Consider the following 14,382-nt stretch of genomic DNA (forward strand, 5'->3'; position numbering starts at 1 on the left):
AATCAAATTTGGTCTGCCATTGAATCCATTTAACAGGTTCATTGTAAAGTGGAGAGTGATTACTAGGGTTTATTTACCTGTAATCTGGCTTTTGCCACCATCAAACAACCAATGCTTCAGTTCTTTTGTTGAAAATGTGACTTACTGTAAATTTTTTGTTAACTGATATTAACTGTTATTTCTTGATTGCAGGAGCGGGGAGTCACTTCTTCTATTAAATTTATTTTTAATCGCTTTTAATTCCGTATTTTTACAGACCAGTTTTTCAAAAGAAACCACCTGTTGCTTTGAACAAATTTGCCCAAAGTTGTCACATTGTTTAAATAACAGATAGAGAAGTAAGCGTCTCTATCTGTCAAGAATTTAAAAAATGACAACGCAACACTCACAAAGTTTTAAAGCACACTTATGTCTGGTTGGAGAAGCAAATTCCCCAGCATGCAAAATTCTATAAACTGTAATTTTTTGTTTTAATTTACAGCTTTAAAAACTGTACTTTTTAAATTAATAATTGGTATTAAAATACCAATTATATAAGTAATTGGTATTTATTAATACAAAAAAGATACGCAAACTAAAATGGGTGTAAATTCTAAAATATTACACAAAATGGAATGGGGTAAGATTATATGATTAAGTCAGTGCAGTCTGGAGGCAGGAAACAGATGCAATATATCATATTCACTTAAAAGCAAAAAAAAAAAAATCTAAATTGATGCCAAATATTTTACAGGAGGAGGAAAAATTATCTTATCATAATTTTAGTCCTCTACCAAAAGGATAAAATCTCGTGAATGAGCATGTTAATGTGTAACGGCTTCACTCCACCATTTTTTAAGTATCGCCCCTCTGCTGCTCTATCCAGGACAGTTTTTCTCCCCTGAGGGGCCAAACCTACAAGACCATTTTAAAAGCCCAGATGTGCCTTTAAAGGAGTTTGTCACACCCGCAGCGGAGAGCTTTGAAAAACTGTGCAGAATATCCACAAAAATGGAACAACCTTTTTTTTCCCTGCGACATGGCTCTATTTCCACCACACTTTTCCTGAGCGATTTCACATAAAAAGTCAAAATATTTGAACCTTTGTTGACTACGCCAAAGCTGGCTTTGACATTACTGACGCTTTCACCGTTGGATTTACACATCAGTCTATTAAATACACACACCGATACTAAAAGCTAACTGTGTTCAACTGCGTGTCACACTTCCTGGGTCCCCTCCTACATATTCAAGCCTTTCTAATAATACATGCCAACAGTCCCTAGTTTGTTACCTGATATTATTTCAGGAGGAGCTAAAGAGAGGAATGAATAATAGCTCTGGTTCTGCTTGTGTTTTGTTCGTGTATCTCTGTCTATGTCAGGACAAGCTGATTTTTTCGTTAGTGAAGCTGAAACCAAAGCTGCCTAGGACTGATGTTGATGGCTCTGTCTCACCCACTCACTGCCCCAGAGGGAGCCAGGACCAAGACCATTGCTCAGGGTCCTGTCTGTTCACACACATGAAACACAGGCTTGGATTACACAGGGCTCAAAAGTGACTCATCCCGAAGAGTGGGTGGAGAGGAGGACACTCTGTGTTGCTTTTTTCTATGTTTTTTTTCACAAATGCGTGCACATACACCAGAAACAAACAGTCACTAGTGATAGCTGCATCACAAGCTCAGAGAGAGAACCTTTTGGTTTCACACACCTGCCAAAGACAGATGTTAAGAATAAATCAGAGAGACGCTCAGAGTGGAAAGAAACTGTGCACTGTCGTAACTCTACTAACTCACTACACAGTAAACTAACTGGAGAGCAAACAGCTGCACACGACAACACACAACGATGATGAAAGCAACAACAGCATACAAGCACCTGACGTGCATACAGAGAGAGGGAGTATTTTCTAGTTTGTCTCACAGGCTTCACTTTTTTTTGTTGTTTTGTTTTTGTGTTTTTCTTTTTGCACCGCTGTGCTGATGGGTAACCAGCTCGTATCCTTTGGAGCCGAGGGTGTTTAAGTGCAATTGTTTTTTCTTTTTTTTTTTGGAATGAGCCTAAATCCTCCAACGACTGACAAACAAGTCACAACAAGGCTGAAATCGGTGTGGGTGGGTTGTTTTGTGTTGTTTTTTTTAGAGAGAGGAAGCTCTTTTTTACACTGCTGACTTTGTGAATTTCATGATTCCTTTATTTAAATATAGCATCACTAGGGTATTAAGAATGAAGACTCTCATGAAGCCTTCCCCTGAAGTGGATGTTTTGCACAGTGATACGTTCAGTAAAAAACTAAAAACTATTTTGGGAAACTGCGACCTCTACTAGCATAATTTAAACACCAATATGACAACATCCTACATCCTGTCAGTCAGTGTGGCACACTTCCTGGTTCCAGAAACTATGTTTCACAGAAGAGGAAACTCGCACAAGAACACCTCTTTTGTCTAAGCAGGAATCCATGTCCGTGAGCGTCGTATGTCACTGGTGTTTTTTTTTTTCTTCTTTTAAGCTGTTGTCACCCAGCTGGCTCGGAGAGGCAAAGTGGCCCATGGTGTAGGTGCATATGGGTTGTTGTGCGTGTCACAAACCGACACCCTTCACGGTTTGTGGCCCAGAAACGGGATAAAACAGTGAGTTAACCAGCAGCGCACTGACATTATCTCTCTCTCGCTGTCCTGGAATGCTAGCCTGCTGTGAAACTCCAAATATGTGCCGTCCTGTCACACCACATAACGCTCCTCTGTGTATTTCTGAAGCTTGTGTGTATGTGTGCAGAAAAAAAAACGATGCGAGTGTGGGCGATTTGCCTTTCCTTTCTGCGTAAAAGGCCAAGTGTGAACGTCTGTATCCAAATGCTTGATCTTAAAATACAAGACGACCATGCAGCTAACAAGTGCTATGAAATTAAGATTGCAAAGAGATTCAAATCCAAAGCAAACAACAAATATGAGTGAAATCTGCAAGAACAAACGGGACAAAGTGTTTGCCAAGAGTGTCAACAGATTTTCTCTTTATCTTTAATCCAAGAAAGTCTGCTCCTGTTCGTGTTTACAATCACTGGGCAAAATAGAGCCCAACTCCGGCCCTTGTGATGCCAAAGAGTCTAACATCCATGACTCAAGAGGTCACGCAGCCCATCCAGGCTGAGCATTAGGGGTTAAGGGGATGAAGCCAAGTGTGAAATGTGAGAAGACAAGCCAGCATGGTTTCTCAGGCAACAAATAGGAAGGCGACAAACATATCTGTGCGCCTGTGAGGAACGTGAGGTATGCTAGGAAGAAAGACTGTCACGTCATCCGTTTTTCTTGCAACAGCAAGATGAAAAAAAATAAGAGAGTTAAGAGTGGCTTTTTGAACTGGCTGAGTTTAGACATGTTAATCAGTAATAGCTTGTTGTACTTCAGACAGGAGGAGTGTGAGCACATGGGTGTATGCATGTGTGTGCATGTGTGTGCATGTGCGCGCCCGTGTTCCTGGCAAAGTCTGACACCACTTGGATTTGGGCTGGTTGAAGCAACAGAAAGCTCCAGACCAAGAGATAATCCATCTGGACTGTTTCCTTGCAAAACATATGGAAAAAGGCAGAAGGGTTTTTCTTTTTCTTTTTCCGCCCACAATAGCTATTAATATCTCATACTCAACATTTGCTCATGCCTCACTAAGGACTGGAATTCCAGCTGAAACGCAGTCATCTTAGAGGATTAGGAAGGGGTGGTCAGGAGTCTTCATATGCTCGCCCTATGCATTTACTATGCGCAAGAACGTGTACCAAAAACACAAACGAATGGATGGCGTCCAACATAATATTCACACACACATCTTTAGGCAAACTGGAGGAATATAATCTCAGCCTTCAGACACAAAACAACTTGTTCTGCTTAAGTCATTTAAACAAAGATAGCCTCTCCTTGCGGCTTTGAAAATAATTCTCCCCGCTATCAACGAGGACCTCAAAATAATCACACAACTACCTGACAGCAATTGTCCACAGCTCTGCCGAAACCTCAGTTAAAATGACAGCTCTGTAAATTGTTTTAATTATAGCCGACACAGATAACAGCCTGTGGAAACATCACCCTTTTTCTTCAAGTCCTCCGCAAGAAATCAGACGTACAGTATTCCCTGAAAAATTGCAGTTGTTGTCGCGCGAGTGTGTATAAGAGAGCGAGCGTGTGCACGCGTGTGAATACAATATTCATTTTGCTGCAGGAGGACAATCTATGCATAACAATGAGAGGCGCTAATGAAATCAGCCATCAACCTGCGATACATACATATTAAAGCAGGACCTCAGAGTGTCATTCGCTTAGTGCATCATTTGTTCCCACTCCTTTTTTTCTCTCTGCCACCTGACCTTTAGAGTACGCCCCCCCCACCACACACACACACACACACACTCTTCTACACACTAAAAATAAGACGTGTACCTGCAGTAATGTGGTATTATGCATACATGCGTGTGGACGCATTATTATATAGACATGACATTACATTTCCCCGTGCCAGTTTGTGCACCAAGTAGAAGGAAAACATGCTCTTTACAGATTTATACATTGATAATTGATGGTTGGATGTTCAAACTTTGGAGATCTTGCAGACGCCTTTTAACCAGATGATGTCAGCATTACAAATGTTAACCGCTGTCAGAGCCGTACCTGTGGTATAATGTCACATCATCCTCAACTGCCAGGGAATTCATGCTCCTCCCTTCTCTCTAAGCACACTTCACGGCTTTGGTCTTTCTCGCTCTGCCTCCCTCACTCCCTCCCTAACCCCCACCCCCACGCTGGCAGGGAAATGGATCCCTCCACCTGACAGTGGCCATTTTGAGCCTTCTCTCCTCTCCTCTCTCTGCTCCTGCTTCCTGGTAAACAATGGGAGAGGGATAATTGATCAAACAGCCAGGGAACCCTCCAAGCTGGGGAAGGTCACCGCCTGCTGGCCCAGCTCACTGAGGAGCCAGGGGGGAGGCGGGCAGGAGGTGTGTGTGTGTTGGGGGAGGAGGGGGGTGTAGATGTATGCATGTCAACATCAGTAGGTGAAACTTGCCTATGTGAATATAACTGTACATATGAGAGTGTTTAAGCATGTGTTGTGTCTAAAAATGAAAGATAGAGTGTAAAACAAATATATTCCTATTGATTGATCTATCCATCTATAGATATATAGAAATCAATTTACATACGTAAAGATTGATTGTGTGTGTACTTGTGTGTGTATATGCGTTGGATTGGTGGGGGGGCGCCTCTGACGCTCTTGAGCTGCCATTTTTCTTTCCTGACAAAGACTCCATCTGCCACAGAGCCATTTGCTGCCTCCCGAGTCGACAGAGCGTTCTGCACGCCGTGTTCACCTTGATGTCACCTCTACACAGCTCATGCCTTGCTGACGCTATACACACACACACACACAAACTTAAACACACATAACAGAACACACTACTTTCCCCCTGCATATACACCCCCCCACACACACACACACACACACAGCAAGACACCCACACATGTGTGTGTTCAATCTCTCCCGCTCCCAAGCAAACACACACTTTCAATTTTTTTTTTTTGTCTCACATACACATACTGATCTTGCACTCTGACGCTCAAACACAAACACAAACACACATATTGAGTGTGTCTAGGCAGCGGCCCTCCCTTCCCTCTGCATGGCTGATATCACTGTGCAACCATCAGCGCTGTGCATTGTGGGAGTGTCTGTTGGGGCAGAGAGACGCGACAGGGGCTGAGGGATTCACACGCCTGTGAAAGACAGCCAGAGGGAGAGAAGAGCAGGAGCAAGAAGTGGGGGGGAGGTACGGAGGGGGGCCGGTAACTGGAAATGAGAGATGGCATTTTAAAGAGGAAGCTGAATTTCACCTGCAATTACCGTAGCTCCGGGGCACATGGCTCGGTTAAGAGACATTTCATTCCAAAGCCACGGCATAGAGCTGCCGCACTGAGGCCTGAGAGGCGCATAAAGAAGGAGGGAGAGGAGAGAGGAAAATAGAGTGGTGCAAAACTCTCTTCTGCCCAAGATGGCCCTCAGCAGATGCAGTGATGAAAGAGAGGAGGCAGCCAAGGATGTAGCTGGTAAATGAAACTTAGCAGGAATAGGTATCGAGGAAATGAAAGGAACAAGAAAGGGAAGAAAAAGAAAGGGAAAGAAAAGAAAGAAAAGGGAAGAAAAGGAAAGGAAAGAATGACTGATTAAGATACAGAAGAGGAAAAAAAGGGTATCTCATTCACCAGGCCCCAACTCAGCCATCTGCACAGCAGACCAGACAGCTGAACTGGGCCTCAGAGAGCACACGCATACACACAAACACACCGAACAAAGAGCAAATCACATCCAATAAACACAGATACTCACACTCTCACAGTACAGTTCATGGAAAGCTGGATGTGTTTAATGATTAATATCATTCTTGGTATTCGTTTTTCCTGTTTTGACGAACCTTCCCTCTCCTGGTTCTTTCTCTTCTCCCACTCTCTCTCTTCTCTCTCTCATCAAATCAAGGCGTAATAGTTTCCCCGAGGCTCAGTGTCCTGGCTAGTTTCAGCAGACACACTGCTGCGTTTCATAGGAGGAGTGTGACTGCACAGAAACAGTAATGAGCTCTCACTGGGAGCTGGGGGCCTCCTGGCACTGTTAATGGCTCCTCTGGTTTGCAGCTGTATCCAGGTTACAACCCGGGTCCGTCCTACCAGGCCCCCGAGACGCGCAGGGCCCTGCGGGGACCAACCGCTTGGAGCAACATTCACGTTTTACAGGCAAAACCACGATCGCAACAGAGTAATATTTGTTTGGTGTGTGTGTTTGAAGTCAGGGAGGAGGAAATAAGACCTAAAGAGGGAGATAAGGGGGACAGGAAGCTACAGAGGATGTCACGAAACAAGGTCCATGTCTGAAAGAGAGGCAAGGGAATAAAGACAGTTGGAGAGATGTGGCTTGGCCATAAAGGTAGCAGATAGACCCAATAAACCTAGAGGCTTTCATGGGGCAACAGCTGGTATCTTGTGGGTGTGTGTGCGGTTGAGTGTGTGTGAGAGAATGAGAGAACAAGAGAAAGAAAGAAAATGTTTGAGCATAGTCTGCTAAATAATCCCCATAAATAGCCCTAACAGGAGAATAACACTCGTACTGTATACCAACATGGTGATTATTTAGAACATTTTATTCTACTAATCAAGTCATATTACCACATTATTCTTTAGTCAGACTTTTTATCAATAGAACTGGGTTGTAATTTGATTGAACTGAACAGTACTCAACCACATTTAAATCAGACTTTGAAAGGTTTTGTTATGAATTATATTGATGTGAAAAAAGATTTGGACACTAATCGATTCTATACATGCTGTATAGAAACTATAATTTTTCTTCTTTTTTTAAAAAACTTTTTTCCTAAAGATGTGATTCTTACAAATCTCAGTTATTTGGCAATGTTCTGCTACCAGCAATGCGTATCTAAAAGTAAGTTGAAGAAAACTCCACGTCAGTAAAGGCGATAATCCAATCATACATTAAGCATGTCCCAAAGTCCAAACTGTCTCTGTAAAGGACCTTGAAGCCATTTTTTTCTTACAGAATTATAATATAATAATTTTTTTTAGAGATTAACATGCAATTAAATTACACATTATATTTGATTATTTTCCATCCATCCATCCATTTTCTAACACACTTGTCCCTAGTGGGGTCGGGAGGGGTGCTGGTACCTATCTCCAGTTTGCATGTTCTCCCTGTGCATGCGTGGGTTCTCCCACAGTCCAAAAACATGACTGTCAGGTTAATTGGTCTCTCTAAATTTTCCCTAGGTGTGAGTGTGTGTGTGCATGGTTGTTTGTCCTGTCTGTCTCTGTGTTGCCCTGCGACAGACTGGCAACCTGTCCAGGGTGTACCCCGCCTCCGGCCCAGAATGTTAGCTGTAGATATTTTATTATTTTGTATGATGAAATATCTTTATCATTCATGAAAACACATGTTGGTAAAGAAAACCAACATGTAACATGTAAACAAACATGAATGGTTTGTTTACAGGTCCAGAATGAAAGCACGAAGAGACTAAATAACAAAGTTTAGATACAAAGTTGGGTGGAAATTATGAAAGGAGCAAATGGATCCTACATTTAATTGTACAAATACAACAAAACAAAATGGTGGATCACATATCAAAGTCAACTGGAAATAGGTACAGGCCGGTAAAAGCCTGGTTGATGAATCACAAATTTATCAATCGGGTACAAAAAAATTATACTTAAAGGTTTTAGCGATAAAACAACATCTCCAAAAAACATGACAGAGCAACAGATTTAAAACTGATAAGCAGACCATTGAGAAAAAGAACCAAAAAAAGCACCATTATCTCCCTCTGGGTGATACTAATGTGATCTGTAGCTTGTTGCTAACACTGAATAACTTCTTGTTTTTAAACCTCACAGCCAAACAGACATCAGCACAGAGTCTGAGCATCTCAAATTGCAAACCGCATCTGTGCTCAGCTCAAAGGTTTGTGTAGTATCAGGTTTGGAGGGCTTCTCCTAATGTTTCATAAATTACTGGTATACAATTATGTTGTATTACAATGCCCAGACCCAGGCATTGTATGTCCAACATCTCACCTTTGATACAGGAAACACATGAAAACACACACAAGCATACACAAACAGAGGCACACACACCACTCCTGCTGTTGCCCTCCATGAGAAAGCTCACAGCTTGGGTGCTTTAGCTCCTGTTTTGTCTGGACTCCATTCAAAATGGCCCCCTCATGACCACACACATTATAGTCTGGGCAGGCAGGCCCTCAGTGGACTGAGGCTCCCTGGGTGCAAGCAGTGATTCATGGCACAAGGGTCTGTAAAAGGAGCAGCCTCACCCCGTGCTGCATGGAGACGAGGAGAGCAGAGGCCGTTTTGGCGGTGGGGGTGAATCAAAAGTCTGCCTACAGAACTAAATCCTGTCGAGACGGTACAGGCCGAGGGGAGGCAGGAGTGGAACGGCCAGAGGTTTCTGTGTGAAAGTGAAGCGAACATGAGTGGGAGTGCAAGTGACACAAAGCTGTAGACGGGTAAAGCCCAAAAAGTGAAGCTGGAGCACGCCTGCTGAATCAACACGCCTCCCTATCCCGAGGACAAGCTCGGAGTAGCTTTTTAACAATCTTAGCTCCGAGGCAAGTACAAAGTACTAAATGTTTAGGCGTTATCTCTAACACTTCCCTGATCTAACAGAGCACCGGTTTAAAGGGCATGCGGAAAAAAAAGTGCACAGTGAGAAACAAAGGAGGCTCATGAATAAGTGCTGAAAAATGATAGTAGTTGCTGGGATTGATGAAACATTATTCAGGTTTTGTGACAGGCAGTGAGACACAAATTCTTTCCCCTCAGGCTAGAAGGTGTAATTTCCCCTTCCACTGTCAAAAGAACCATGTAAAAAAATTATCCATAGCTCAATGACTGACTGCATGCAAGTAATTCCAAGCAGCAATTAACAAATCAATCTATCTATCTATCTATCTATCTATCTATCTATCTATCTATCTATCTATCTATCTATCTATCTATCTATCTATCTATCTATCTATCTATCTATCTATCTATCTATCTATCTATCTATCTATCTATCAGAATAGAAACAGGCATCTTCCTCTGTTGTAACACACGGTACAATGCAGATGGAAATGCTGGCCCCACAGGAGATACACACACACATAAGAGTCGGACTGCTGTGGGGCTGACGCAAGACTATCTCCGTCTCACGTGTCTCTCCCCTACGGCCGCCCGCTGCTCCTGACCTTCGAGATGTTTTTCTCTCTCCTTCTCCCTCTCCCTTTATTCCTCTCTATTTCACACTCACACCCTCACTCACTTAGACACAGAGAGAGAAACACACACACACACACACACACACCCCTCCCTTCTCTGCACACCTCCCTGCCACTCAGTGTTTTGCCATTAAACAGCATTGCATTTCCAGCTCGGATCAAGCAGATGGGCCTGCGTGAGCATTGCAGCGTCTGTATTACAGCGCCCTTCCTTAAATGCACAGACATGCACTGACACACCGACGCTGCACATTCGTACGATGAGTCTTTTTTTTTTTTTTCCTGGAACCGAAGAATCATCCCGGCTGTGGATGGATGCTTCTTCATGTGGGTACTGTGTAGCTCTGTTGTGTAATGCCTTGCTGAGGTGGCTGAAAAGCCTTGAGACATGCTCTGCAAAGCAAGAACGCTAAACAGCAGAGAAGGAAAGCATCATTTTTATCTCCGAGTAGTTAAAGACCAGGAGTTCATCTTGTTGGGTTAAAAGGCACAAGCGCAACCACTCACGCAAAGTTCAATGGGTTCATAACACACAAAATTACACACACCATCACATATGAATAGTTTATATCTCTGTGCCATTAAACAAATTTCTTTTTTCTATTTTCTCTCCCTCTCTTTCAACATTTGCATATTCCTTTGGGTGTTTGAGTCGAGCAGCTCCTTCGCTTTTTTTGTTGTTTTTTTTTCCCTTCTCTTGTCTTCCAAGCAACAAATGTCAGCTAATTACACCATAGCTGTTTGGATGAGCTCCATCATTCCCTGTGCTCCGCTGTGCTTGTTCTCCATGGGGCTGCAGGAAGAGTCAGGCAGCCAAGGCGGTGGTTAGGAACAGCCAGCTGTGGGGGTTGAGTGACGAGGATACAAACCCCCTTATCCCCCCCACTCAAAATTGATTCCCCAGGAGAGGATTCGTCAATACTTATCACAAATGATACAACCTGCCCGCACCAACCTGCGTGGGGGAGAGGAGGGTGTAATGTATCATTCATCGGGAGAGATGAAGCGGTAACGGTAGACCTGATAGAATCAGGTCTGGCAACACACTGGGCTAAAAAGGAGACAGTCACATGTGAAACAAGTATTTCCCTGAGCTCCGCATTCAGTGAAAACCTTCTTATAAAAGATCCCATTTGATCTGATGACACACTCATCGGCACGGGGGCCTTCGACTGATGCGGGGAAGGAAAGTGCAAGTCATTGTCTGTGTGTGTGAAACAAGAAAACCTGCCACCTTGATGAGTGCGTGTGTATGCATGTGCGTGAACTGAAGCCTTGAGGATGCAGCCGCACCCCTGAGTACTGCTTGCGTTCACAAACAGAGAGTGAGAAAAACGGAGAAGAAAAGAAGGAGCTCTTCGGAGAAAGGAGAGAATTAAAGCTGCATATAACAATCCACATAAACAACTCTGCACAATCGCAGAATCCCAAACCCGAAGCGCTGTCAGGCTCAGTTAACAGCCATTTACATTCAGTGTTGGGTATGAACAGATAGCAAACTCAAAGAATGTTTATTAGGCTCCTACGTTTCATACAAATATTCTGATTAGAATGGAGGAAATCTAATTAATTGCTTGATTCACTGAATGAACCCCGAATTTGTAATGTAATCATAACAACTGCTTTTCAAGGGGCTCTTGTTAAATTTAATTGGGGAAGAAGAAAAAAAAACATCCTCTTTCACTGAATGAATGAAAATCAAATAAGGCCTGAAACTGGAGGAGTCGGCAAGTTTGTTCTGACATGCCACAAAAAAAACAACAGTAAAAGCAGAAGTGTGTGACAATATGCATTTCAAAAAGTCACGCATCGACTGATTTGCAACACACAGACATACATGCAGTGGAGGGCAAAGCCAGAAGAAAACAAGAGCGCGTACTCACTGTTAGAGATGTCTTCAGCTCTTTGACATAACTGCTGTACCACCTGGAGGAAAGGGGGAAACAAACGCTCACTTAAGTTCAGGTTAAATCCCCAATTTGAGGTCTGAGATCTCTAAAACATGCTTTGGTTTGATACGGTTTCATTATGCTGACAAAAAAAAAAAAAAACAGGGCGAACCTCCTGAAACCAGCCTGTACCAATCTTGCAGCTACACATCTTTGTATTTGTGGTTTTCAGGCACATCAAGCCAGAAATACAGTGATAAAAAAACAAAAAAACAAAAAAAACAAAAAAAAAACACGCACATGCAGCTGTGGCTACCCTTAAAGACTCTTGCACGCTCAGAAACACATTCACACCCACAAAAAGTCTCCCTGTCTCCCTGAGCCCTTTTCTTGCAAAACCTGTTTGCTAGAAATGGATCTAGACATTGGAGCTGTGAGTGTGAGGATATTTTCCCTAAACACAAGACAGTTCTTGCAGAGAACCAAGCCTTACTGGCGTTCTCACGCCCAGCTTTCATGCATTGTCTCCGAGGCCCTCCTCTGCACTTAGAGCCTGAGCCTAATCTAAGCAGCTCACCATAACAGACACCACCCTGCTTTGTATATACAGCAGTCAAACGCACACAAAGATTTTAAAACTTCCATTTAGACTACTATTACTTCATCTTTCATTTATGAAGTGGGTGAGAAAGGTTAGGTTAGTGTTAAAGCACAACAACTAAAAAACCGGGCCTCCTCATATACAACCAGGGGGCATCAGAGAAGCAGCGCAAACACGTCCAGACGACAGCAACACAAGAGCGGTGTTGTAGCGTGTGTGGGTAGCTATCTAACAAGGTTTTGTTGTCTGTAAACACATCCATCTGGTCAGCAGCAACAAAGCCGAGCCTTGCGAATGTTGTCTTAGCACGACTGGGCACAGATATTACAGTTATGGAAATCTGTTGAAAAACTAAAGTTTATGTTCACACTTTGTTTTCTTTATTTATTTTAAATTAAAATAAACAGAAACAGATCTGAAGAGTTCTAACTGATTCTGTCGGTCCAAATGCCCTGCAGCCATGCCGGTGTCTGAGGCTCATCATGCAACACATACCATCACAGATCACTTCATCAGACGCTATTCTGGCTGTATTGATATTGCCTAAACTGATCAGACTCTAACTGTAATGGCTTCCTACGTTATCTACGCAGATACACAAACACACACACATCACATGCGTGTACACACACACCAAGGCTGCAGGCACACACAAACACTTTGATAACTCATCGCCGTGATAATGACAACAGAGAGCCAGGTAGGCTGAATTCATCTTCAGCTTTTTCATAAAGGCCTATTAGCTGATGATTAAAGGATCCTCTGCTCATAGGACTTCAGCGCTGAATGTGATTTGCCAGCCATGAGGAAGGTGAATTACACTGGATCAGAAAGCCAATGCTGTCTGCCATCATTTGCCTCACTGAGAATCAGGCTGTTAGTCTATTAACCTCATTTTACTGTTAGATCTTAGCGGTTTTTACATCAATAGCACATGGCTAAAAAAAAAAAACACATAAAACACACACACATACACACACTTTTTCCTGCACCCTTATTCAATAAAAACGTCTGTATGAATCATAGTGGTGTGGTTAGGCTGCAACTAATAATTATTTCATACTCAAGGAATGATTCACATTTATTTTAACATTACTTCAATATCTGGCTTGGTTTACTCCAACTGACAATCCAACACTTGAAACATGAAATAAAACAATCGTTTGATCAAAGTGTGATGTATGAAAGCTTTAAAGACCATTACATAACGCAATAAGAATACAATAAAACTGGAACAAGTACAGCAAACAGAAAATATTATTTTAGAATTATCAGAAAGGCAAAAATTGTAGTCATGTTTTTGAACCCACACAAAGTTACTTTATTATTCATGTTAAGGTGCCAAGGTGGTCAATTATTTGAATTTATCTTTCAAGGTCAATGCTGGCTTTAAGTGATCATGAAGACAACATAAATGTCAAGAATGAAAAAATGTATTATTATTATTATTATTATTATTATTATTATTATTATTATTATTATTATTATTATTATTATTATTATTATTATTATATCATGTTGTGCTTTGCAAGTATGGCTTTTTTTTCCTGTCTCCCATTTGATACCTCATTGCCTTGGTGGTGTCTGCACCACTCAGCATCACAACTAACCTGTGCAACTAAGTGAAATGTAAATATGGAGAGATCAGTTACCAATGAATAGAGAAAGTATCAACAGTGAACCTCACGGTATTCGATGAGGTTAGGGACCACATCTTCCCACCAATAGCTGAAATCTGCAAATACTTGAAACCCCCATCTAAAAACACCTGGAACCCCCTATTTTAATAGTTCAAACTCCAAAAAGACCTTAGTCTACATTGATACACAGAGTGGAAACCGTGTTGGCAATAAAGCGGAAGCTAACATCTAGTACACTCTTCCTTGTGGCTTCATCCAGTCATTGCCAAAAAAAAGGAGTAGCGCTCCTGGATTGGCTGTCTTGCAAATGTCAGCCAATAGCTTCCCAAGTATAGCATTGCATCTAGGTATTTCAGTTTCCCAAGCTGCATTTTCTTTTGAATATTTTGGATGTTCCCTAAGAAAACGGAGTTTGTGTCAGACAAACTCTTCTTCCCACATCAGGGCT

General features: G+C 42.3%; 1 protein-coding gene across 11 annotated transcripts in view; it reads right to left on the reverse strand.

Moving 5' to 3' along the window:
* LOC102236398 (bromodomain adjacent to zinc finger domain protein 2B) overlaps nt 1–14,382 on the reverse strand; it is a 74,584-nt gene that overhangs the window by 47,271 nt on the left and 12,931 nt on the right. For all 11 annotated transcript variants that reach the window (XM_023332960.1, XM_023332955.1, XM_023332963.1 and 8 more), the window contains exon 2: nt 11,688–11,730. The gene's annotated coding sequence lies outside the window, so the exon portion shown is untranslated. The remainder of the gene's footprint in view (nt 1–11,687; nt 11,731–14,382) is intronic.

This window comes from Xiphophorus maculatus, chromosome 4, assembly GCF_002775205.1.
Source record: "Xiphophorus maculatus strain JP 163 A chromosome 4, X_maculatus-5.0-male, whole genome shotgun sequence".
NCBI lineage: Eukaryota > Metazoa > Chordata > Actinopteri > Cyprinodontiformes > Poeciliidae > Xiphophorus > Xiphophorus maculatus.